Raw genomic sequence first — 26728 nt, 5'->3', positions numbered from 1 at the left:
AAAGAGCTACGCATTGGAAAATTCAGGGCTATGTCGTGTAGATGATGGCCTAACAGGAGGCTTTAAAATTTTCTTTCTAGTGTCCTTCGTTTGGGAGAAAAATGCAAAGGTACAAGACAGCTTTTCCTTACCAATATTTCTCTTTTGCAAAGAGCTACGCATTGGAAAATTCAGGGCTATGTCGTGTAGATGATAGCCTAACAGGAGGCTTTAAAATTTTCTTTCTAGTGTCCTTCGTTTGGGAGAAAAATGCAATGGTACAAGACAGCTTTTCCTTGCCAATATCTCTCTTTTGCAAAGAGCTACGCATTGGAAAATTCAGGGCTATGTCGTGTAGATGATAGCCTAACAGGAGGCTTTAAAATTTTCTTTCTAGTGTCCTTCGTTTGGGAGAAAAATGCAATGGTACAAGACAGCTTTTCCTTGCCAATATCTCTCTTTTGCAAAGAGCTACGCATTGGAAAATTCAGGGCTATGTCGTGTAGATGATGGCCTAACAGGAGGCTTTAAAATTTTCTTTCTAGTGACCTTCGTTTGGGAGAAAAATGCAAAGGTACAAGACAGCTTTTCCTTGCCAATATCTCTCTTTTGCAAAGAGCTGCGCATTGGAAAATGCAGGACTATGTCGTGTAGATGATGGCCTAACAGGAGGCTTTAAAATTTTCTTTCTAGTGTTCTTCGTTTGGGAGAAAAATGCAATGGTACAAGACAGCTTTTCCTTGCCAATATCTCTCTTTTGCAAAGAGCTGCGCATTGGAAAATTCAGGGCTATTTCGTGTAGATGATGGCCTAACAGGAGGCTTTAAAATTTTCTTTCTAGTGTCCTTCGTTTGGGAGAAAAATGCAAAGGTACAAGACAGCTTTTCCTTGCCAATATCTCTCTTTTGCAAAGAGCTACGCATTGGAAAATTCAGGGCTATGTCGTGTAGATGATGGCCTAACAGGAGGCTTTAAAATTTTCTTTCTAGTGACCTTCGTTTGGGAGAAAAATGCAAAGGTACAAGACAGCTTTTCCTTGCCAATATCTCTCTTTTGCAAAGAGCTGCGCATTGGAAAATTCAGGGCTATGTCGTGTAGATGATGGCCTAACAGGAGGCTTTAAAATTTTCTTTCTAGTGACCTTCGTTTGGGAGAAAAATGCAAAGGTACAAGACAGCTTTTCCTTGCCAATATCTCTCTTTTGCAAAGAGCTGCGCATTGGAAAATTCAGGGCTATGTCGTGTAGATGATGGCCTAACAGGAGGCTTTAAAATTTTCTTTCTAGTGTCCTTCGTTTGGGAGAAAAATGCAATGGTACAAGACAGCTTTTCCTTGCCAATATCTCTCTTTTGCAAAGAGCTACGCATTGGAAAATTCAGGGCTATGTCGTGTAGATGATGGCCTAACAGGAGGCTTTAAAATTTTAATTCTAGTGTCCTTCGTTTGGGAGAAAAATGCAAAGGTACAAGACAGCTTTTCCTTGCCAATATCTCTCTTTTGCAAAGAGCTGCGCATTGGAAAATTCAGGGCTATGTCGTGTAGATGATGGCCTAACAGGAGGCTTTAAAATTTTCTTTCTAGTGACCTTCGTTTGGGAGAAAATGCAAAGGTACAAGACAGCTTTTCCTTGCCAATATCTCTCTTTTGCAAAGAGCTGCGCATTGGAAAATTCAGGGCTATATCGTGTAGATGATGGCCTAACAGGAGGCTTTAAAATTTTCTTTCTAGTGTCCTTCGTTTGGGAGAAAAATGCAATGGTACAAGACAGCTTTTCCTTGCCAATATCTCTCTTTTGCAAAGAGCTACGCATTGGAAAATTCAGGGCTATGTCGTGTAGATGATGGCCTAACAGGAGGCTTTAAAATTTTCTTTCTAGTGTCCTTCGTTTGGGAGAAAAATGCAATGGTACAAGACAGCTTTTCCTTGCCAATATCTCTCTTTTGCAAAGAGCTACGCATTGGAAAATTCAGGGCTATGTCGTGTAGATGATGGCCTAACAGGAGGCTTTAAAATTTTCTTTCTAGTGTCCTTCGTTTGGGAGAAAAATGCAATGGTACAAGACAGCTTTTCCTTGCCAATATCTCTCTCTTGCAAAGAGCTGCGCATTGGAAAATTTAGGGCTATGTCGTGTAGATGATGGCCTAACAGGAGGCTTTAAAATTTTAATTCTAGTGTCCTTCGTTTGGGAGAAAAATGCAAAGGTACAAGACAGCTTTTCCTTGCCAATATCTCTCTTTTGCAAAGAGCTGCGCATTGGAAAATTCAGGGCTATATCGTGTAGATGATGGCCTAACAGGAGGCTTTAAAATTTTCTTTCTAGTGTCCTTCGTTTGGGAGAAAAATGCAATGGTACAAGACAGCTTTTCCTTGCCAATATCTCTCTTTTGCAAAGAGCTACGCATTGGAAAATTCAGGGCTATGTCGTGTAGATGATGGCCTAACAGGAGGCTTTAAAATTTTCTTTCTAGTGTCCTTCGTTTGGGAGAAAAATGCAATGGTACAAGACAGCTTTTCCTTGCCAATATCTCTCTCTTGCAAAGAGCTGCGCATTGGAAAATTCAGGGCTATGTCGTGTAGATGATGGCCTAACAGGAGGCTTTAAAATTTTCTTTCTAGTGTCCTTCGTTTGGGAGAAAAATGCAATGGTACAAGACAGCTTTTCCTTGCCAATATCTCTCTCTTGCAAAGAGCTGCGCATTGGAAAATTTAGGGCTATGTCGTGTAGATGATGGCCTAACAGGAGGCTTTAAAATTTTAATTCTAGTGTCCTTCGTTTGGGAGAAAAATGCAAAGGTACAAGACAGCTTTTCCTTGCCAATATCTCTCTTTTGCAAAGAGCTGCGCATTGGAAAATTCAGGGCTATATCGTGTAGATGATGGCCTAACAGGAGGCTTTAAAATTTTCTTTCTAGTGTCCTTCGTTTGGGAGAAAAATGCAATGGTACAAGACAGCTTTTCCTTGCCAATATCTCTCTTTTGCAAAGAGCTACGCATTGGAAAATTCAGGGCTATGTCGTGTAGATGATGGCCTAACAGGAGGCTTTAAAATTTTCTTTCTAGTGTCCTTCGTTTGGGAGAAAAATGCAATGGTACAAGACAGCTTTTCCTTGCCAATATCTCTCTCTTGCAAAGAGCTGCGCATTGGAAAATTCAGGGCTATGTCGTGTAGATGATGACCTAACAGGAGGCTTTAAAATTTTAATTCTAGTGTCCTTCGTTTGGGAGAAAATGCAATGGTACAAGACAGCTTTTCCTTGCCAATATCTCTCTTTTGCAAAGAGCTGCGCATTGGAAAATTCAGGGCTATGTCGTGTAGATGATGGCCTAACAGGAGGCTTTAAAATTTTCTTTCTAGTGACCTTCGTTTGGGAGAAAAATGCAAAGGTACAAGACAGCTTTTCCTTGCCAATATCTCTCTTTTGCAAAGAGCTGCGCATTGGAAAATTCAGGGCTATGTCGTGTAGATGATGGCCTAACAGGAGGCTTTAAAATTTTCTTTCTAGTGACCTTCGTTTGGGAGAAAAATGCAAAGGTACAAGACAGCTTTTCCTTGCCAATATCTCTCTTTTGCAAAGAGCTGCGCATTGGAAAATTCAGGGCTATGTCGTGTAGATGATGGCCTAACAGGAGGCTTTAAAATTTTAATTCTAGTGTCCTTCGTTTGGGAGAAAAATGCAATGGTACAAGACAGCTTTTCCTTGCCAATATCTCTCTTTTGCAAAGAGCTACGCATTGGAAAATTCAGGGCTATGTCGTGTAGATGATGGCCTAACAGGAGGCTTTAAAATTTTAATTCTAGTGTCCTTCGTTTGGGAGAAAAATGCAAAGGTACAAGACAGCTTTTCCTTGCCAATATCTCTCTTTTGCAAAGAGCTGCGCATTGGAAAATTCAGGGCTATATCGTGTAGATGATGGCCTAACAGGAGGCTTTAAAATTTTCTTTCTAGTGTCCTTCGTTTGGGAGAAAAATGCAATGGTACAAGACAGCTTTTCCTTGCCAATATCTCTCTTTTGCAAAGAGCTACGCATTGGAAAATTCAGGGCTATATCGTGTAGATGATGGCCTAACAGGAGGCTTTAAAATTTTCTTTCTAGTGTCCTTCGTTTGGGAGAAAAATGCAATGGTACAAGACAGCTTTTCCTTGCCAATATCTCTCTTTTGCAAAGAGCTACGCATTGGAAAATTCAGGGCTATATCGTGTAGATGATGGCCTAACAGGAGGCTTTAAAATTTTCTTTCTAGTGTCCTTCGTTTGGGAGAAAAATGCAATGGTACAAGACAGCTTTTCCTTGCCAATATCTCTCTTTTGCAAAGAGCTACGCATTGGAAAATTCAGGGCTATGTCGTGTAGATGATGGCCTAACAGGAGGCTTTAAAATTTTCTTTCTAGTGTCCTTCGTTTGGGAGAAAAATGCAATGGTACAAGACAGCTTTTCCTTGCCAATATCTCTCTCTTGCAAAGAGCTGCGCATTGGAAAATTCAGGGCTATGTCGTGTAGATGATGACCTAACAGGAGGCTTTAAAATTTTAATTCTAGTGTCCTTCGTTTGGGAGAAAATGCAATGGTACAAGACAGCTTTTCCTTGCCAATATCTCTCTTTTGCAAAGAGCTGCGCATTGGAAAATTCAGGGCTATGTCGTGTAGATGATGGCCTAACAGGAGGCTTTAAAATTTTCTTTCTAGTGACCTTCGTTTGGGAGAAAAATGCAAAGGTACAAGACAGCTTTTCCTTGCCAATATCTCTCTTTTGCAAAGAGCTGCGCATTGGAAAATTCAGGGCTATGTCGTGTAGATGATGGCCTAACAGGAGGCTTTAAAATTTTCTTTCTAGTGACCTTCGTTTGGGAGAAAAATGCAAAGGTACAAGACAGCTTTTCCTTGCCAATATCTCTCTTTTGCAAAGAGCTGCGCATTGGAAAATTCAGGGCTATGTCGTGTAGATGATGGCCTAACAGGAGGCTTTAAAATTTTAATTCTAGTGTCCTTCGTTTGGGAGAAAAATGCAATGGTACAAGACAGCTTTTCCTTGCCAATATCTCTCTTTTGCAAAGAGCTACGCATTGGAAAATTCAGGGCTATGTCGTGTAGATGATGGCCTAACAGGAGGCTTTAAAATTTTAATTCTAGTGTCCTTCGTTTGGGAGAAAAATGCAAAGGTACAAGACAGCTTTTCCTTGCCAATATCTCTCTTTTGCAAAGAGCTGCGCATTGGAAAATTCAGGGCTATATCGTGTAGATGATGGCCTAACAGGAGGCTTTAAAATTTTCTTTCTAGTGTCCTTCGTTTGGGAGAAAAATGCAATGGTACAAGACAGCTTTTCCTTGCCAATATCTCTCTTTTGCAAAGAGCTACGCATTGGAAAATTCAGGGCTATGTCGTGTAGATGATGGCCTAACAGGAGGCTTTAAAATTTTCTTTCTAGTGTCCTTCGTTTGGGAGAAAAATGCAATGGTACAAGACAGCTTTTCCTTGCCAGTATCTCTCTCTTGCAAAGAGCTGCGCATTGGAAAATTCAGGGCTATGTCGTGTAGATGATGGCCTAACAGGAGGCTTTAAAATTTTCTTTCTAGTGTCCTTCGTTTGGGAGAAAAATGCAATGGTACAAGACAGCTTTTCCTTGCCAATATCTCTCTTTTGCAAAGAGCTACGCATTGGAAAATTCAGGGCTATGTCGTGTAGATGATGGCCTAACAGGAGGCTTTAAAATTTTCTTTCTAGTGTCCTTCGTTTGGGAGAAAAATGCAAAGGTACAAGACAGCTTTTCCTTACCAATATTTCTCTTTTGCAAAGAGCTACGCATTGGAAAATTCAGGGCTATGTCGTGTAGATGATGGCCTAACAGGAGGCTTTAAAATTTTCTTTCTAGTGTCCTTCGTTTGGGAGAAAAATGCAATGGTACAAGACAGCTTTTCCTTGCCAATATCTCTCTTTTGCAAAGAGCTACGCATTGGAAAATTCAGGGCTATGTCGTGTAGATGATGGCCTAACAGGAGGCTTTAAAATTTTCTTTCTAGTGTCCTTCGTTTGGGAGAAAAATGCAAAGGTACAAGACAGCTTTTCCTTACCAATATTTCTCTTTTGCAAAGAGCTACGCTTTGGAAAATTCAGGGCTATGTCGTGTAGATGATGGCCTCACAGGAGGCTTTAAAATTTTCTTTCTAGTGACCTTCGTTTGGGAGAAAAATGCAAAGGTACAAGACAGCTTTTCCTTGCCAATATCTCTCTTTTGCAAAGAGCTGCGCATTGGAAAATTCAGGGCTATATCGTGTAGATGATGGCCTAACAGGAGGCTTTAAAATTTTCTTTCTAGTGTCCTTCGTTTGGGAGAAAAATGCAATGGTACAAGACAGCTTTTCCTTGCCAGTATCTCTCTCTTGCAAAGAGCTGCGCATTGGAAAATTCAGGGCTATGTCGTGTAGATGATGGCCTAACAGGAGGCTTTAAAATTTTCTTTCTAGTGTCCTTCGTTTGGGAGAAAAATGCAATGGTACAAGACAGCTTTTCCTTGCCAATATCTCTCTTTTGCAAAGAGCTACGCATTGGAAAATTCAGGGCTATGTCGTGTAGATGATGGCCTAACAGGAGGCTTTAAAATTTTCTTTCTAGTGTCCTTCGTTTGGGAGAAAAATGCAAAGGTACAAGACAGCTTTTCCTTACCAATATTTCTCTTTTGCAAAGAGCTACGCATTGGAAAATTCAGGGCTATGTCGTGTAGATGATGGCCTAACAGGAGGCTTTAAAATTTTCTTTCTAGTGTCCTTCGTTTGGGAGAAAAATGCAATGGTACAAGACAGCTTTTCCTTGCCAATATCTCTCTTTTGCAAAGAGCTACGCATTGGAAAATTCAGGGCTATGTCGTGTAGATGATGGCCTAACAGGAGGCTTTAAAATTTTCTTTCTAGTGTCCTTCGTTTGGGAGAAAAATGCAAAGGTACAAGACAGCTTTTCCTTACCAATATTTCTCTATTGCAAAGAGCTACGCTTTGGAAAATTCAGGGCTATGTCGTGTAGATGATGGCCTAACAGGAGGCTTTAAAATTTTCTTTCTAGTGACCTTCGTTTGGGAGAAAAATGCAAAGGTACAAGACAGCTTTTCCTTGCCAATATCTCTCTTTTGCAAAGAGCTGCGCATTGGAAAATTCAGGGCTATGTCGTGTAGATGATGGCCTAACAGGAGGCTTTAAAATTTTCTTTCTAGTGACCTTCGTTTGGGAGAAAAATGCAAAGGTACAAGACAGCTTTTCCTTGCCAATATCTCTCTTTTGCAAAGAGCTGCGCATTGGAAAATTCAGGGCTATGTCGTGTAGATGATGACCTAACAGGAGGCTTTAAAATTTTCTTTCTAGTGTCCTTCGTTTGGGAGAAAAATGCAATGGTACAAGACAGCTTTTCCTTGCCAATATCTCTCTCTTGCAAAGAGCTGCGCATTGGAAAATTCAGGGCTATGTCGTGTAGATGATGACCTAACAGGAGGCTTTAAAATTTTAATTCTAGTGTCCTTCGTTTGGGAGAAAATGCAATGGTACAAGACAGCTTTTCCTTGCCAATATCTCTCTTTTGCAAAGAGCTGCGCATTGGAAAATTCAGGGCTATGTCGTGTAGATGATGGCCTAACAGGAGGCTTTAAAATTTTCTTTCTAGTGACCTTCGTTTGGGAGAAAAATGCAAAGGTACAAGACAGCTTTTCCTTGCCAATATCTCTCTTTTGCAAAGAGCTGCGCATTGGAAAATTCAGGGCTATGTCGTGTAGATGATGGCCTAACAGGAGGCTTTAAAATTTTAATTCTAGTGTCCTTCGTTTGGGAGAAAAATGCAATGGTACAAGACAGCTTTTCCTTGCCAATATCTCTCTTTTGCAAAGAGCTACGCATTGGAAAATTCAGGGCTATGTCGTGTAGATGATGGCCTAACAGGAGGCTTTAAAATTTTAATTCTAGTGTCCTTCGTTTGGGAGAAAAATGCAAAGGTACAAGACAGCTTTTCCTTGCCAATATCTCTCTTTTGCAAAGAGCTGCGCATTGGAAAATTCAGGGCTATATCGTGTAGATGATGGCCTAACAGGAGGCTTTAAAATTTTCTTTCTAGTGTCCTTCGTTTGGGAGAAAAATGCAATGGTACAAGACAGCTTTTCCTTGCCAATATCTCTCTTTTGCAAAGAGCTACGCATTGGAAAATTCAGGGCTATGTCGTGTAGATGATGGCCTAACAGGAGGCTTTAAAATTTTCTTTCTAGTGTCCTTCGTTTGGGAGAAAAATGCAATGGTACAAGACAGCTTTTCCTTGCCAGTATCTCTCTCTTGCAAAGAGCTGCGCATTGGAAAATTCAGGGCTATGTCGTGTAGATGATGGCCTAACAGGAGGCTTTAAAATTTTCTTTCTAGTGTCCTTCGTTTGGGAGAAAAATGCAATGGTACAAGACAGCTTTTCCTTGCCAATATCTCTCTTTTGCAAAGAGCTACGCATTGGAAAATTCAGGGCTATGTCGTGTAGATGATGGCCTAACAGGAGGCTTTAAAATTTTCTTTCTAGTGTCCTTCGTTTGGGAGAAAAATGCAAAGGTACAAGACAGCTTTTCCTTACCAATATTTCTCTTTTGCAAAGAGCTACGCATTGGAAAATTCAGGGCTATGTCGTGTAGATGATGGCCTAACAGGAGGCTTTAAAATTTTCTTTCTAGTGTCCTTCGTTTGGGAGAAAAATGCAATGGTACAAGACAGCTTTTCCTTGCCAATATCTCTCTTTTGCAAAGAGCTACGCATTGGAAAATTCAGGGCTATGTCGTGTAGATGATGGCCTAACAGGAGGCTTTAAAATTTTCTTTCTAGTGTCCTTCGTTTGGGAGAAAAATGCAAAGGTACAAGACAGCTTTTCCTTACCAATATTTCTCTTTTGCAAAGAGCTACGCTTTGGAAAATTCAGGGCTATGTCGTGTAGATGATGGCCTAACAGGAGGCTTTAAAATTTTCTTTCTAGTGACCTTCGTTTGGGAGAAAAATGCAAAGGTACAAGACAGCTTTTCCTTGCCAATATCTCTCTTTTGCAAAGAGCTGCGCATTGGAAAATTCAGGGCTATGTCGTGTAGATGATGGCCTAACAGGAGGCTTTAAAATTTTCTTTCTAGTGTCCTTCGTTTGGGAGAAAAATGCAATGGTACAAGACAGCTTTTCCTTGCCAATATCTCTCTTTTGCAAAGAGCTACGCATTGGAAAATTCAGGGCTATGTCGTGTAGATGATGGCCTAACAGGAGGCTTTAAAATTTTAATTCTAGTGTCCTTCGTTTGGGAGAAAATGCAATGGTACAAGACAGCTTTTCCTTGCCAATATCTCTCTTTTGCAAAGAGCTACGCATTGGAAAATGCAGGGCTATGTCGTGTAGATGATGGCCTAACAGGAGGCTTTAAAATTTTAATTCTAGTGTCCTTCGTTTGGGAGAAAATGCAAAGGTACAAGACAGCTTTTCCTTGCCAATATCTCTCTTTTGCAAAGAGCTACGCATTGGAAAATTCAGGGCTATGTCGTGTAGATGATGGCCTAACAGGAGGCTTTAAAATTTTAATTCTAGTGTCCTTCGTTTGGGAGAAAAATGCAAAGGTACAAGACAGCTTTTCCTTGCCAATATCTCTCTTTTGCAAAGAGCTGCGCATTGGAAAATTCAGGGCTATGTCGTGTAGATGATGGCCTAACAGGAGGCTTTAAAATTTTCTTTCTAGTGACCTTCGTTTGGGAGAAAAATGCAAAGGTACAAGACAGCTTTTCCTTGCCAATATCTCTCTTTTGCAAAGAGCTGCGCATTGGAAAATTCAGGGCTATGTCGTGTAGATGATGGCCTAACAGGAGGCTTTAAAATTTTCTTTCTAGTGACCTTCGTTTGGGAGAAAAATGCAAAGGTACAAGACAGCTTTTCCTTGCCAATATCTCTCTTTTGCAAAGAGCTGCGCATTGGAAAATTCAGGGCTATGTCGTGTAGATGATGGCCTAACAGGAGGCTTTAAAATTTTCTTTCTAGTGTCCTTCGTTTGGGAGAAAAATGCAATGGTACAAGACTGCTTTTCCTTGCCAATATCTCTCTTTTGCAAAGAGCTACGCATTGGAAAATTCAGGGCTATGTCGTGTAGATGATGGCCTAACAGGAGGCTTTAAAATTTTCTTTCTAGTGTCCTTCGTTTGGGAGAAAAATGCAATGGTACAAGACAGCTTTTCCTTGCCAATATCTCTCTTTTGCAAAGAGCTACGCATTGGAAAATTCAGGGCTATGTCGTGTAGATGATGGCCTAACAGGAGGCTTTAAAATTTTAATTCTAGTGTCCTTCGTTTGGGAGAAAAATGCAAAGGTACAAGACAGCTTTTCCTTGCCAATATCTCTCTTTTGCAAAGAGCTGCGCATTGGAAAATTCAGGGCTATATCGTGTAGATGATGGCCTAACAGGAGGCTTTAAAATTTTCTTTCTAGTGTCCTTCGTTTGGGAGAAAAATGCAATGGTACAAGACAGCTTTTCCTTGCCAATATCTCTCTTTTGCAAAGAGCTACGCATTGGAAAATTCAGGGCTATGTCGTGTAGATGATAGCCTAACAGGAGGCTTTAAAATTTTCTTTCTAGTGACCTTCGTTTGGGAGAAAAATGCAATGGTACAAGACAGCTTTTCCTTGCCAATATCTCTCTTTTGCAAAGAGCTACGCATTGGAAAATTCAGGGCTATGTCGTGTAGATGATGGCCTAACAGGAGGCTTTAAAATTTTCTTTCTAGTGACCTTCGTTTGGGAGAAAAATGCAAAGGTACAAGACAGCTTTTCCTTGCCAATATCTCTCTTTTGCAATGAGCTGCGCATTGGAAAATGCAGGGCTATGTCGTGTAGATGATGGCCTAACAGGAGGCTTTAAAATTTTCTTTCTAGTGTTCTTCGTTTGGGAGAAAAATGCAATGGTACAAGACAGCTTTTCCTTGCCAATATCTCTCTTTTGCAAAGAGCTGCGCATTGGAAAATTCAGGGCTATTTCGTGTAGATGATGGCCTAACAGGAGGCTTTAAAATTTTCTTTCTAGTGTCCTTCGTTTGGGAGAAAAATGCAATGGTACAAGACAGCTTTTCCTTGCCAATATCTCTCTTTTGCAAAGAGCTACGCATTGGAAAATTCAGGGCTATGTCGTGTAGATGATGGCCTAACAGGAGGCTTTAAAATTTTAATTCTAGTGTCCTTCGTTTGGGAGAAAATGCAATGGTACAAGACAGCTTTTCCTTGCCAATATCTCTCTTTTGCAAAGAGCTACGCATTGGAAAATTCAGGGCTATGTCGTGTAGATGATGGCCTAACAGGAGGCTTTAAAATTTTAATTCTAGTGTCCTTCGTTTGGGAGAAAAATGCAAAGGTACAAGACAGCTTTTCCTTGCCAATATCTCTCTTTTGCAAAGAGCTACGCATTGGAAAATTCAGGGCTATGTCGTGTAGATGATGGCCTAACAGGAGGCTTTAAAATTTTAATTCTAGTGTCCTTCGTTTGGGAGAAAAATGCAAAGGTACAAGACAGCTTTTCCTTGCCAATATCTCTCTTTTGCAAAGAGCTGCGCATTGGAAAATTCAGGGCTATGTCGTGTAGATGATGGCCTAACAGGAGGCTTTAAAATTTTCTTTCTAGTGACCTTCGTTTGGGAGAAAAATGCAAAGGTACAAGACAGCTTTTCCTTGCCAATATCTCTCTTTTGCAAAGAGCTGCGCATTGGAAAATTCAGGGCTATGTCGTGTAGATGATGGCCTAACAGGAGGCTTTAAAATTTTCTTTCTAGTGACCTTCGTTTGGGAGAAAAATGCAAAGGTACAAGACAGCTTTTCCTTGCCAATATCTCTCTTTTGCAAAGAGCTGCGCATTGGAAAATTCAGGGCTATGTCGTGTAGATGATGGCCTAACAGGAGGCTTTAAAATTTTCTTTCTAGTGTCCTTCGTTTGGGAGAAAAATGCAATGGTACAAGACTGCTTTTCCTTGCCAATATCTCTCTTTTGCAAAGAGCTACGCATTGGAAAATTCAGGGCTATGTCGTGTAGATGATGGCCTAACAGGAGGCTTTAAAATTTTCTTTCTAGTGTCCTTCGTTTGGGAGAAAAATGCAATGGTACAAGACAGCTTTTCCTTGCCAATATCTCTCTTTTGCAAAGAGCTACGCATTGGAAAATTCAGGGCTATGTCGTGTAGATGATGGCCTAACAGGAGGCTTTAAAATTTTAATTCTAGTGTCCTTCGTTTGGGAGAAAAATGCAAAGGTACAAGACAGCTTTTCCTTGCCAATATCTCTCTTTTGCAAAGAGCTGCGCATTGGAAAATTCAGGGCTATATCGTGTAGATGATGGCCTAACAGGAGGCTTTAAAATTTTCTTTCTAGTGTCCTTCGTTTGGGAGAAAAATGCAATGGTACAAGACAGCTTTTCCTTGCCAATATCTCTCTTTTGCAAAGAGCTACGCATTGGAAAATTCAGGGCTATGTCGTGTAGATGATAGCCTAACAGGAGGCTTTAAAATTTTCTTTCTAGTGTCCTTCGTTTGGGAGAAAAATGCAATGGTACAAGACAGCTTTTCCTTGCCAATATCTCTCTTTTGCAAAGAGCTACGCATTGGAAAATTCAGGGCTATGTCGTGTAGATGATGGCCTAACAGGAGGCTTTAAAATTTTCTTTCTAGTGACCTTCGTTTGGGAGAAAAATGCAAAGGTACAAGACAGCTTTTCCTTGCCAATATCTCTCTTTTGCAATGAGCTGCGCATTGGAAAATGCAGGGCTATGTCGTGTAGATGATGGCCTAACAGGAGGCTTTAAAATTTTCTTTCTAGTGTTCTTCGTTTGGGAGAAAAATGCAATGGTACAAGACAGCTTTTCCTTGCCAATATCTCTCTTTTGCAAAGAGCTGCGCATTGGAAAATTCAGGGCTATTTCGTGTAGATGATGGCCTAACAGGAGGCTTTAAAATTTTCTTTCTAGTGTCCTTCGTTTGGGAGAAAAATGCAAAGGTACAAGACAGCTTTTCCTTGCCAATATTTCTCTTTTGCAAAGAGCTACGCATTGGAAAATTCAGGGCTATGTCGTGTAGATGATGGCCTAACAGGAGGCTTTAAAATTTTCTTTCTAGTGACCTTCGTTTGGGAGAAAAATGCAAAGGTACAAGACAGCTTTTCCTTGCCAATATCTCTCTTTTGCAAAGAGCTGCGCATTGGAAAATTCAGGGCTATGTCGTGTAGATGATGGCCTAACAGGAGGCATTAAAATTTTCTTTCTAGTGACCTTCGTTTGGGAGAAAAATGCAAAGGTACAAGACAGCTTTTCCTTGCCAATATCTCTCTTTTGCAAAGAGCTGCGCATTGGAAAATTCAGGGCTATGTCGTGTAGATGATGGCCTAACAGGAGGCTTTAAAATTTTCTTTCTAGTGTCCTTCGTTTGGGAGAAAAATGCAATGGTACAAGACAGCTTTTCCTTGCCAATATCTCTCTTTTGCAAAGAGCTACGCATTGGAAAATTCAGGGCTATGTCGTGTAGATGATGGCCTAACAGGAGGCTTTAAAATTTTAATTCTAGTGTCCTTCGTTTGGGAGAAAAATGCAAAGGTACAAGACAGCTTTTCCTTGCCAATATCTCTCTTTTGCAAAGAGCTGCGCATTGGAAAATTCAGGGCTATGTCGTGTAGATGATGGCCTAACAGGAGGCTTTAAAATTTTCTTTCTAGTGACCTTCGTTTGGGAGAAAAATGCAAAGGTACAAGACAGCTTTTCCTTGCCAATATCTCTCTTTTGCAAAGAGCTGCGCATTGGAAAATTCAGGGCTATATCGTGTAGATGATGGCCTAACAGGAGGCTTTAAAATTTTCTTTCTAGTGTCCTTCGTTTGGGAGAAAAATGCAATGGTACAAGACAGCTTTTCCTTGCCAATATCTCTCTTTTGCAAAGAGCTACGCATTGGAAAATTCAGGGCTATGTCGTGTAGATGATGGCCTAACAGGAGGCTTTAAAATTTTCTTTCTAGTGTCCTTCGTTTGGGAGAAAAATGCAATGGTACAAGACAGCTTTTCCTTGCCAATATCTCTCTCTTGCAAAGAGCTGCGCATTGGAAAATTCAGGGCTATGTCGTGTAGATGATGGCCTAACAGGAGGCTTTAAAATTTTCTTTCTAGTGTCCTTCGTTTGGGAGAAAAATGCAATGGTACAAGACAGCTTTTCCTTGCCAATATCTCTCTCTTGCAAAGAGCTGCGCATTGGAAAATTTAGGGCTATGTCGTGTAGATGATGGCCTAACAGGAGGCTTTAAAATTTTAATTCTAGTGTCCTTCGTTTGGGAGAAAAATGCAAAGGTACAAGACAGCTTTTCCTTGCCAATATCTCTCTTTTGCAAAGAGCTGCGCATTGGAAAATTCAGGGCTATATCGTGTAGATGATGGCCTAACAGGAGGCTTTAAAATTTTCTTTCTAGTGTCCTTCGTTTGGGAGAAAAATGCAATGGTACAAGACAGCTTTTCCTTGCCAATATCTCTCTTTTGCATAGAGCTACGCATTGGAAAATTCAGGGCTATGTCGTGTAGATGATGGCCTAACAGGAGGCTTTAAAATTTTCTTTCTAGTGTCCTTCGTTTGGGAGAAAAATGCAATGGTACAAGACTGCTTTTCCTTGCCAATATCTCTCTTTTGCAAAGAGCTACGCATTGGAAAATTCAGGGCTATGTCGTGTAGATGATGGCCTAACAGGAGGCTTTAAAATTTTCTTTCTAGTGTCCTTCGTTTGGGAGAAAAATGCAATGGTACAAGACAGCTTTTCCTTGCCAATATCTCTCTTTTGCAAAGAGCTACGCATTGGAAAATTCAGGGCTATGTCGTGTAGATGATGGCCTAACAGGAGGCTTTAAAATTTTAATTCTAGTGTCCTTCGTTTGGGAGAAAAATGCAAAGGTACAAGACAGCTTTTCCTTGCCAATATCTCTCTTTTGCAAAGAGCTGCGCATTGGAAAATTCAGGGCTATATCGTGTAGATGATGGCCTAACAGGAGGCTTTAAAATTTTCTTTCTAGTGTCCTTCGTTTGGGAGAAAAATGCAATGGTACAAGACAGCTTTTCCTTGCCAATATCTCTCTTTTGCAAAGAGCTACGCATTGGAAAATTCAGGGCTATGTCGTGTAGATGATAGCCTAACAGGAGGCTTTAAAATTTTCTTTCTAGTGACCTTCGTTTGGGAGAAAAATGCAATGGTACAAGACAGCTTTTCCTTGCCAATATCTCTCTTTTGCAAAGAGCTACGCATTGGAAAATTCAGGGCTATGTCGTGTAGATGATGGCCTAACAGGAGGCTTTAAAATTTTCTTTCTAGTGACCTTCGTTTGGGAGAAAAATGCAAAGGTACAAGACAGCTTTTCCTTGCCAATATCTCTCTTTTGCAATGAGCTGCGCATTGGAAAATGCAGGGCTATGTCGTGTAGATGATGGCCTAACAGGAGGCTTTAAAATTTTCTTTCTAGTGTTCTTCGTTTGGGAGAAAAATGCAATGGTACAAGACAGCTTTTCCTTGCCAATATCTCTCTTTTGCAAAGAGCTGCGCATTGGAAAATTCAGGGCTATTTCGTGTAGATGATGGCCTAACAGGAGGCTTTAAAATTTTCTTTCTAGTGTCCTTCGTTTGGGAGAAAAATGCAATGGTACAAGACAGCTTTTCCTTGCCAATATCTCTCTTTTGCAAAGAGCTACGCATTGGAAAATTCAGGGCTATGTCGTGTAGATGATGGCCTAACAGGAGGCTTTAAAATTTTAATTCTAGTGTCCTTCGTTTGGGAGAAAATGCAATGGTACAAGACAGCTTTTCCTTGCCAATATCTCTCTTTTGCAAAGAGCTACGCATTGGAAAATTCAGGGCTATGTCGTGTAGATGATGGCCTAACAGGAGGCTTTAAAATTTTAATTCTAGTGTCCTTCGTTTGGGAGAAAAATGCAAAGGTACAAGACAGCTTTTCCTTGCCAATATCTCTCTTTTGCAAAGAGCTACGCATTGGAAAATTCAGGGCTATGTCGTGTAGATGATGGCCTAACAGGAGGCTTTAAAATTTTAATTCTAGTGTCCTTCGTTTGGGAGAAAAATGCAAAGGTACAAGACAGCTTTTCCTTGCCAATATCTCTCTTTTGCAAAGAGCTGCGCATTGGAAAATTCAGGGCTATGTCGTGTAGATGATGGCCTAACAGGAGGCTTTAAAATTTTCTTTCTAGTGACCTTCGTTTGGGAGAAAAATGCAAAGGTACAAGACAGCTTTTCCTTGCCAATATCTCTCTTTTGCAAAGAGCTGCGCATTGGAAAATTCAGGGCTATGTCGTGTAGATGATGGCCTAACAGGAGGCTTTAAAATTTTCTTTCTAGTGACCTTCGTTTGGGAGAAAAATGCAAAGGTACAAGACAGCTTTTCCTTGCCAATATCTCTCTTTTGCAAAGAGCTGCGCATTGGAAAATTCAGGGCTATGTCGTGTAGATGATGGCCTAACAGGAGGCTTTAAAATTTTCTTTCTAGTGTCCTTCGTTTGGGAGAAAAATGCAATGGTACAAGACTGCTTTTCCTTGCCAATATCTCTCTTTTGCAAAGAGCTACGCATTGGAAAATTCAGGGCTATGTCGTGTAGATGATGGCCTAACAGGAGGCTTTAAAATTTTCTTTCTAGTGTCCTTCGTTTGGGAGAAAAATGCAATGGTACAAGACAGCTTTTCCTTGCCAATATCTCTCTTTTGCAAAGAGCTACGCATTGGAAAATTCAGGGCTATGTCGTGTAGATGATGGCCTAACAGGAGGCTTTAAAATTTTAATTCTAGTGTCCTTCGTTTGGGAGAAAAATGCAAAGGTACAAGACAGCTTTTCCTTGCCAATATCTCTCTTTTGCAAAGAGCTGCGCATTGGAAAATTCAGGGCTATATCGTGTAGATGATGGCCTAACAGGAGGCTTTAAAATTTTCTTTCTAGTGTCCTTCGTTTGGGAGAAAAATGCAATGGTACAAGACAGCTTTTCCTTGCCAATATCTCTCTTTTGCAAAGAGCTACGCATTGGAAAATTCAGGGCTATGTCGTGTAGATGATAGCCTAACAGGAGGCTTTAAAATTTTCTTTCTAGTGTCCTTCGTTTGGGAGAAAAATGCAATGGTACAAGACAGCTTTTCCTTGCCAATATCTCTCTTTTGCAAAGAGCTACGCATTGGAAAATTCAGGGCTATGTCGTGTAGATGATGGCCTAACAGGAGGCTTTAAAATTTTCTTTCTAGTGACCTTCGTTTGGGAGAAAAATGCAAAGGTACAAGACAGCTTTTCCTTGCCAATATCTCTCTTTTGCAATGAGCTGCGCATTGGAAAATGCAGGGCTATGTCGTGTAGATGATGGCCTAACAGGAGGCTTTAAAATTTTCTTTCTAGTGTTCTTCGTTTGGGAGAAAAATGCAATGGTACAAGACAGCTTTTCCTTGCCAATATCTCTCTTTTGCAAAGAGCTGCGCATTGGAAAATTCAGGGCTATTTCGTGTAGATGATGGCCTAACAGGAGGCTTTAAAATTTTCTTTCTAGTGTCCTTCGTTTGGGAGAAAAATGCAAAGGTACAAGACAGCTTTTCCTTGCCAATATTTCTCTTTTGCAAAGAGCTACGCATTGGAAAATTCAGGGCTATGTCGTGTAGATGATGGCCTAACAGGAGGCTTTAAAATTTTCTTTCTAGTGACCTTCGTTTGGGAGAAAAATGCAAAGGTACAAGACAGCTTTTCCTTGCCAATATCTCTCTTTTGCAAAGAGCTGCGCATTGGAAAATTCAGGGCTATGTCGTGTAGATGATGGCCTAACAGGAGGCATTAAAATTTTCTTTCTAGTGACCTTCGTTTGGGAGAAAAATGCAAAGGTACAAGACAGCTTTTCCTTGCCAATATCTCTCTTTTGCAAAGAGCTGCGCATTGGAAAATTCAGGGCTATGTCGTGTAGATGATGGCCTAACAGGAGGCTTTAAAATTTTCTTTCTAGTGTCCTTCGTTTGGGAGAAAAATGCAATGGTACAAGACAGCTTTTCCTTGCCAATATCTCTCTTTTGCAAAGAGCTACGCATTGGAAAATTCAGGGCTATGTCGTGTAGATGATGGCCTAACAGGAGGCTTTAAAATTTTAATTCTAGTGTCCTTCGTTTGGGAGAAAAATGCAAAGGTACAAGACAGCTTTTCCTTGCCAATATCTCTCTTTTGCAAAGAGCTGCGCATTGGAAAATTCAGGGCTATGTCGTGTAGATGATGGCCTAACAGGAGGCTTTAAAATTTTCTTTCTAGTGACCTTCGTTTGGGAGAAAAATGCAAAGGTACAAGACAGCTTTTCCTTGCCAATATCTCTCTTTTGCAAAGAGCTGCGCATTGGAAAATTCAGGGCTATATCGTGTAGATGATGGCCTAACAGGAGGCTTTAAAATTTTCTTTCTAGTGTCCTTCGTTTGGGAGAAAAATGCAATGGTACAAGACAGCTTTTCCTTGCCAATATCTCTCTTTTGCAAAGAGCTACGCATTGGAAAATTCAGGGCTATGTCGTGTAGATGATGGCCTAACAGGAGGCTTTAAAATTTTCTTTCTAGTGTCCTTCGTTTGGGAGAAAAATGCAATGGTACAAGACAGCTTTTCCTTGCCAATATCTCTCTCTTGCAAAGAGCTGCGCATTGGAAAATTCAGGGCTATGTCGTGTAGATGATGGCCTAACAGGAGGCTTTAAAATTTTCTTTCTAGTGTCCTTCGTTTGGGAGAAAAATGCAATGGTACAAGACAGCTTTTCCTTGCCAATATCTCTCTCTTGCAAAGAGCTGCGCATTGGAAAATTTAGGGCTATGTCGTGTAGATGATGGCCTAACAGGAGGCTTTAAAATTTTAATTCTAGTGTCCTTCGTTTGGGAGAAAAATGCAAAGGTACAAGACAGCTTTTCCTTGCCAATATCTCTCTTTTGCAAAGAGCTGCGCATTGGAAAATTCAGGGCTATATCGTGTAGATGATGGCCTAACAGGAGGCTTTAAAATTTTCTTTCTAGTGTCCTTCGTTTGGGAGAAAAATGCAATGGTACAAGACAGCTTTTCCTTGCCAATATCTCTCTTTTGCAAAGAGCTACGCATTGGAAAATTCAGGGCTATGTCGTGTAGATGATGGCCTAACAGGAGGCTTTAAAATTTTCTTTCTAGTGTCCTTCGTTTGGGAGAAAAATGCAATGGTACAAGACAGCTTTTCCTTGCCAATATCTCTCTCTTGCAAAGAGCTGCGCATTGGAAAATTCAGGGCTATGTCGTGTAGATGATGGCCTAACAGGAGGCTTTAAAATTTTAATTCTAGTGTCCTTCGTTTGGGAGAAAATGCAATGGTACAAGACAGCTTTTCCTTGCCAATATCTCTCTTTTGCAAAGAGCTGCGCATTGGAAAATTCAGGGCTATGTCGTGTAGATGATGGCCTAACAGGAGGCTTTAAAATTTTCTTTCTGGTGACCTTCGTTTGGGAGAAAAATGCAAAGGTACAAGACAGCTTTTCCTTGCCAATATCTCTCTTTTGCAAAGAGCTGCGCATTGGAAAATTCAGGGCTATGTCGTGTAGATGATGGCCTAACAGGAGGCTTTAAAATTTTCTTTCTAGTGACCTTCGTTTGGGAGAAAAATGCAAAGGTACAAGACAGCTTTTCCTTGCCAATATCTCTCTTTTGCAAAGAGCTGCGCATTGGAAAATTCAGGGCTATGTCGTGTAGATGATGGCCTAACAGGAGGCTTTAAAATTTTAATTCTAGTGTCCTTCGTTTGGGAGAAAAATGCAATGGTACAAGACAGCTTTTCCTTGCCAATATCTCTCTTTTGCAAAGAGCTACGCATTGGAAAATTCAGGGCTATGTCGTGTAGATGATGGCCTAACAGGAGGCTTTAAAATTTTAATTCTAGTGTCCTTCGTTTGGGAGAAAAATGCAAAGGTACAAGACAGCTTTTCCTTGCCAATATCTCTCTTTTGCAAAGAGCTGCGCATTGGAAAATTCAGGGCTATATCGTGTAGATGATGGCCTAACAGGAGGCTTTAACATTTTCTTTCTAGTGTCCTTCGTTTGGGAGAAAAATGCAATGGTACAAGACAGCTTTTCCTTGCCAATATCTCTCTTTTGCAAAGAGCTACGCATTGGAAAATTCAGGGCTATGTCGTGTAGATGATGGCCTAACAGGAGGCTTTAAAATTTTCTTTCTAGTGTCCTTCGTTTGGGAGAAAAATGCAATGGTACAAGACAGCTTTTCCTTGCCAGTATCTCTCTCTTGCAAAGAGCTGCGCATTGGAAAATTCAGGGCTATGTCGTGTAGATGATGGCCTAACAGGAGGCTTTAAAATTTTCTTTCTAGTGTCCTTCGTTTGGGAGAAAAATGCAATGGTACAAGACAGCTTTTCCTTGCCAATATCTCTCTTTTGCAAAGAGCTACGCATTGGAAAATTCAGGGCTATGTCGTGTAGATGATGGCCTAACAGGAGGCTTTAAAATTTTCTTTCTAGTGTCCTTCGTTTGGGAGAAAAATGCAAAGGTACAAGACAGCTTTTCCTTACCAATATTTCTCTTTTGCAAAGAGCTACGCATTGGAAAATTCAGGGCTATGTCGTGTAGATGATGGCCTAACAGGAGGCTTTAAAATTTTCTTTCTAGTGACCTTCGTTTGGGAGAAAAATGCAAAGGTACAAGACAGCTTTTCCTTGCCAATATCTCTCTTTTGCAAAGAGCTGCGCATTGGAAAATTCAGGGCTATGTCGTGTAGATGATGGCCTAACAGGAGGCTTTAAAATTTTCTTTCTAGTGACCTTCGTTTGGGAGAAAAATGCAAAGGTACAAGACAGCTTTTCCTTGCCAATATCTCTCTTTTGCAAAGAGCTGCGCATTGGAAAATTCAGGGCTATGTCGTGTAGATGATGGCCTAACAGGAGGCTTTAAAATTTTCTTTCTAGTGTCCTTCGTTTGGGAGAAAAATGCAATGGTACAAGACAGCTTTTCCTTGCCAATATCTCTCTTTTGCAAAGAGCTATGCATTGGAAAATTCAGGGCTGTGTCGTGTAGATGATGGCCTAACAGGAGGCTTTAAAATTTTAATTCTAGTGTCCTTCGTTTGGGAGAAAATGCAATGGTACAAGACAGCTTTTCCTTGCCAATATCTCTCTTTTGCAAAGAGCTACGCATTGGAAAATTCAGGGCTATGTCGTGTAGATGATGGCCTAACAGGAGGCTTTAAAATTTTAATTCTAGTGTCCTTCGTTTGGGAGAAAAATGCAAAGGTACAAGACAGCTTTTCCTTGCCAATATCTCTCTTTTGCAAAGAGCTACGCATTGGAAAATTCAGGGCTATGTCGTGTAGATGATGGCCTAACAGGAGGCTTTAAAATTTTAATTCTAGTGTCCTTCGTTTGGGAGAAAAATGCAAAGGTACAAGACAGCTTTTCCTTGCCAATATCTCTCTTTTGCAAAGAGCTGCGCATTGGAAAATTCAGGGCTATGTCGTGTAGATGATGGCCTAACAGGAGGCTTTAAAATTTTCTTTCTAGTGACCTTCGTTTGGGAGAAAAATGCAAAGGTACAAGACAGCTTTTCCTTGCCAATATCTCTCTTTTGCAAAGAGCTGCGCATTGGAAAATTCAGGGCTATGTCGTGTAGCTGATGGCCTAACAGGAGGCTTTAAAATTTTCTTTCTAGTGACCTTCGTTTGGGAGAAAAATGCAAAGGTACAAGACAGCTTTTCCTTGCCAATATCTCTCTTTTGCAAAGAGCTGCGCATTGGAAAATTCAGGGCTATGTCGTGTAGATGATGGCCTAACAGGAGGCTTTAAAATTTTCTTTCTAGTGTCCTTCGTTTGGGAGAAAAATGCAATGGTACAAGACAGCTTTTCCTTGCCAATATCTCTCTTTTGCAAAGAGCTACGCATTGGAAAATTCAGGGCTATGTCGTGTAGATGATGGCCTAACAGGAGGCTTTAAAATTTTAATTCTAGTGTCCTTCGTTTGGGAGAAAAATGCAATGGTATAAGACAGCTTTTCCTTGCCAATATCTCTCTTTTGCAAAGAGCTACGCATTGGAAAATTCAGGGCTATGTCGTGTAGATGATGGCCTAACAGGAGGCTTTAAAATTTTAATTCTAGTGTCCTTCGTTTGGGAGAAAAATGCAAAGGTACAAGACAGCTTTTCCTTGCCAATATCTCTCTTTTGCAAAGAGCTGCGCATTGGAAAATTCAGGGCTATATCGTGTAGATGATGGCCTAACAGGAGGCTTTAAAATTTTCTTTCTAGTGTCCTTCGTTTGGGAGAAAAATGCAATGGTACAAGACAGCTTTTCCTTGCCAATATCTCTCTTTTGCAAAGAGCTACGCATTGGAAAATTCAGGGCTATGTCGTGTAGATGATAGCCTAACAGGAGGCTTTAAAATTTTCTTTCTAGTGTCCTTCGTTTGGGAGAAAAATGCAATGGTACAAGGCAGCTTTTCCTTGCCAATATCTCTCTTTTGCAAAGAGCTACGCATTGGAAAATTCAGGGCTATGTCGTGTAGATGATGGCCTAACAGGAGGCTTTAAAATTTTCTTTCTAGTGTCCTTCGTTTGGGAGAAAAATGCAATGGTACAAGACAGCTTTTCCTTGCCAATATCTCTCTCTTGCAAAGAGCTGCGCATTGGAAAATTCAGGGCTATGTCGTGTAGATGATGGCCTAACAGGAGGCTTTAAAATTTTCTTTCTAGTGTCCTTCGTTTGGGAGAAAAATGCAATGGTACAAGACAGCTTTTCCTTGCCAATATCTCTCTCTTGCAAAGAGCTGCGCATTGGAAAATTTAGGGCTATGTCGTGTAGATGATGGCCTAACAGGAGGCTTTAAAATTTTAATTCTAGTGTCCTTCGTTTGGGAGAAAAATGCAAAGGTACAAGACAGCTTTTCCTTGCCAATATCTCTCTTTTGCAAAGAGCTGCGCATTGGAAAATTCAGGGCTATATCGTGTAGATGATGGCCTAACAGGAGGCTTTAAAATTTTCTTTCTAGTGTCCTTCGTTTGGGAGAAAAATGCAATGGTACAAGACAGCTTTTCCTTGCCAATATCTCTCTTTTGCAAAGAGCTTCGCATTGGAAAATTCAGGGCTATGTCGTGTAGATGATGGCCTAACAGGAGGCTTTAAAATTTTCTTTCTAGTGTCCTTCGTTTGGGAGAAAAATGCAATGGTACAAGACAGCTTTTCCTTGCCAATATCTCTCTCTTGCAAAGAGCTGCGCATTGGAAAATTCAGGGCTATGTCGTGTAGATGATGGCCTAACAGGAGGCTTTAAAATTTTAATTCTAGTGTCCTTCGTTTGGGAGAAAATGCAATGGTACAAGACAGCTTTTCCTTGCCAATATCTCTCTTTTGCAAAGAGCTGCGCATTGGAAAATTCAGGGCTATGTCGTGTAGATGATGGCCTAACAGGAGGCTTTAAAATTTTCTTTCTAGTGACCTTCGTTTGGGAGAAAAATGCAAAGGTACAAGACAGCTTTTCCTTGCCAATATCTCTCTTTTGCAAAGAGCTGCGCATTGGAAAATTCAGGGCTATGTCGTGTAGATGATGGCCTAACAGGAGGCTTTAAAATTTTCTTTCTAGTGACCTTCGTTTGGGAGAAAAATGCAAAGGTACAAGACAGCTTTTCCTTGCCAATATCTCTCTTTTGCAAAGAGCTGCGCATTGGAAAATTCAGGGCTATGTCGTGTAGATGATGGCCTAACAGGAGGCTTTAAAATTTTAATTCTAGTGTCCTTCGTTTGGGAGAAAAATGCAATGGTACAAGACAGCTTTTCCTTGCCAATATCTCTCTTTTGCAAAGAGCTACGCATTGGAAAATTCAGGGCTATGTCGTGTAGATGATGGCCTAACAGGAGGCTTTAAAATTTTAATTCTAGTGTCCTTCGTTTGGGAGAAAAATGCAAAGGTACAAGACAGCTTTTCCTTGCCAATATCTCTCTTTTGCAAAGAGCTGCGCATTGGAAAATTCAGGGCTATATCGTGTAGATGATGGCCTAACAGGAGGCTTTAAAATTTTCTTTCTAGTGTCCTTCGTTTGGGAGAAAAATGCAATGGTACAAGACAGCTTTTCCTTGCCAATATCTCTCTTTTGCAAAGAGCTACGCATTGGAAAATTCAGGGCTATGTCGTGTAGATGATGGCCTAACAGGAGGCTTTAAAATTTTCTTTCTAGTGTCCTTCGTTTGGGAGAAAAATGCAATGGTACAAGACAGCTTTTCCTTGCCAGTATCTCTCTCTTGCAAAGAGCTGCGCATTGGAAAATTCAGGGCTATGTCGTGTAGATGATGGCCTAACAGGAGGCTTTAAAATTTTCTTTCTAGTGTCCTTCGTTTGGGAGAAAAATGCAATGGTACAAGACAGCTTTTCCTTGCCAATATCTCTCTTTTGCAAAGAGCTACGCATTGGAAAATTCAGGGCTATGTCGTGTAGATGATGGCCTAACAGGAGGCTTTAAAATTTTCTTTCTAGTGTCCTTCGTTTGGGAGAAAAATGCAAAGGTACAAGACAGCTTTTCCTTACCAATATTTCTCTTTTGCAAAGAGCTACGCATTGGAAAATTCAGGGCTATGTCGTGTAGATGATGGCCTAACAGGAGGCTTTAAAATTTTCTTTCTAGTGACCTTCGTTTGGGAGAAAAATGCAAAGGTACAAGACAGCTTTTCCTTGCCAATATCTCTCTTTTGCAAAGAGCTGCGCATTGGAAAATTCAGGGCTATGTCGTGTAGATGATGGCCTAACAGGAGGCTTTAAAATTTTCTTTCTAGTGACCTTCGTTTGGGAGAAAAATGCAAAGGTACAAGACAGCTTTTCCTTGCCAATATCTCTCTTTTGCAAAGAGCTGCGCATTGGAAAATTCAGGGCTATGTCGTGTAGATGATGGCCTAACAGGAGGCTTTAAAATTTTCTTTCTAGTGTCCTTCGTTTGGGAGAAAAATGCAAAGGTACAAGACAGCTTTTCCTTGCCAATATCTCTCTTTTGCAAAGAGCTACGCATTGGAAAATTCAGGGCTGTGTCGTGTAGATGATGGCCTAACAGGAGGCTTTAAAATTTTAATTCTAGTGTCCTTCGTTTGGGAGAAAATGCAATGGTACAAGACAGCTTTTCCTTGCCAATATCTCTCTTTTGCAAAGAGCTACGCATTGGAAAATTCAGGGCTATGTCGTGTAGATGATGGCCTAACAGGAGGCTTTAAAATTTTCTTTCTAGTGTCCTTCGTTTGGGAGAAAAATGCAATGGTACAAGACAGCTTTTCCTTGCCAATATCTCTCTTTTGCAAAGAGCTACGCATTGGAAAATTCAGGGCTGTGTCGTGTAGATGATGACCTAACAGGAGGCTTTAAAATTTTAATTCTAGTGTCCTTCGTTTGGGAGAAAATGAAAAGGTACAAGACAGCTTTTCCTTGCCAATATCTCTCTTTTGCAAAGAGCTGCGCATTGGAAAATTCAGGGCTATATCGTGTAGATGATGGCCTAACAGGAGGCTTTAAAATTTTCTTTCTAGTGTCCTTCGTTTGGGAGAAAAATGCAATGGTACAAGACAGCTTTTCCTTGCCAATATCTCTCTTTTGCAAAGAGCTACGCATTGGAAAATTCAGGGCTATGTCGTGTAGATGATAGCCTAACAGGAGGCTTTAAAATTTTCTTTCTAGTGTCCTTCGTTTGGGAGAAAAATGCAATGGTACAAGACAGCTTTTCCTTGCCAATATCTCTCTTTTGCAAAGAGCTACGCATTGGAAAATTCAGGGCTATGTCGTGTAGATGATGGCCTAACAGGAGGCTTTAAAATTTTCTTTCTAGTGTCCTTCGTTTGGGAGAAAAATGCAATGGTACAAGACAGCTTTTCCTTGCCAATATCTCTCTCTTGCAAAGAGCTGCGCATTGGAAAATTCAGGGCTATGTCGTGTAGATGATGGCCTAACAGGAGGCTTTAAAATTTTCTTTCTAGTGTCCTTCGTTTGGGAGAAAAATGCAATGGTACAAGACAGCTTTTCCTTGCCAATATCTCTCTCTTGCAAAGAGCTGCGCATTGGAAAATTTAGGGCTATGTCGTGTAGATGATGGCCTAACAGGAGGCTTTAAAAATTTAATTCTAGTGTCCTTCGTTTGGGAGAAAAATGCAAAGGTACAAGACAGCTTTTCCTTGCCAATATCTCTCTTTTGCAAAGAGCTGCGCATTGGAAAATTCAGGGCTATATCGTGTAGATGATGGCCTAACTGGAGGCTTTAAAATTTTCTTTCTAGTGTCCTTCGTTTGGGAGAAAAATGCAATGGTACAAGACAGCTTTTCCTTGCCAATATCTCTCTTTTGCAAAGAGCTACGCATTGGAAAATTCAGGGCTATGTCGTGTAGATGATGGCCTAACAGGAGGCTTTAAAATTTTAATTCTAGTGTCCTTCGTTTGGGAGAAAAATGCAAAGGTACAAGACAGCTTTTCCTTGCCAATATCTCTCTTTTGCAAAGAGCTGCGCATTGGAAAATTCAGGGCTATATCGTGTAGATGATGGCCTAACAGGAGGCTTTAAAATTTTCTTTCTAGTGTCCTTCGTTTGGGAGAAAAATGCAATGGTACAAGACAGCTTTTCCTTGCCAATATCTCTCTTTTGCAAAGAGCTACGCATTGGAAAATTCAGGGCTATGTCGTGTAGATGATGGCCTAACAGGAGGCTTTAAAATTTTCTTTCTAGTGTCCTTCGTTTGGGAGAAAA

This window comes from Pseudophryne corroboree, unplaced genomic scaffold, assembly GCF_028390025.1.
Source record: "Pseudophryne corroboree isolate aPseCor3 unplaced genomic scaffold, aPseCor3.hap2 scaffold_369, whole genome shotgun sequence".
In the NCBI taxonomy this organism is placed as follows: Eukaryota; Metazoa; Chordata; class Amphibia; order Anura; family Myobatrachidae; genus Pseudophryne; species Pseudophryne corroboree.
The sequence above is the reverse complement of the archived record's forward strand: the minus strand, read 5'-3'. Positions refer to the sequence as shown.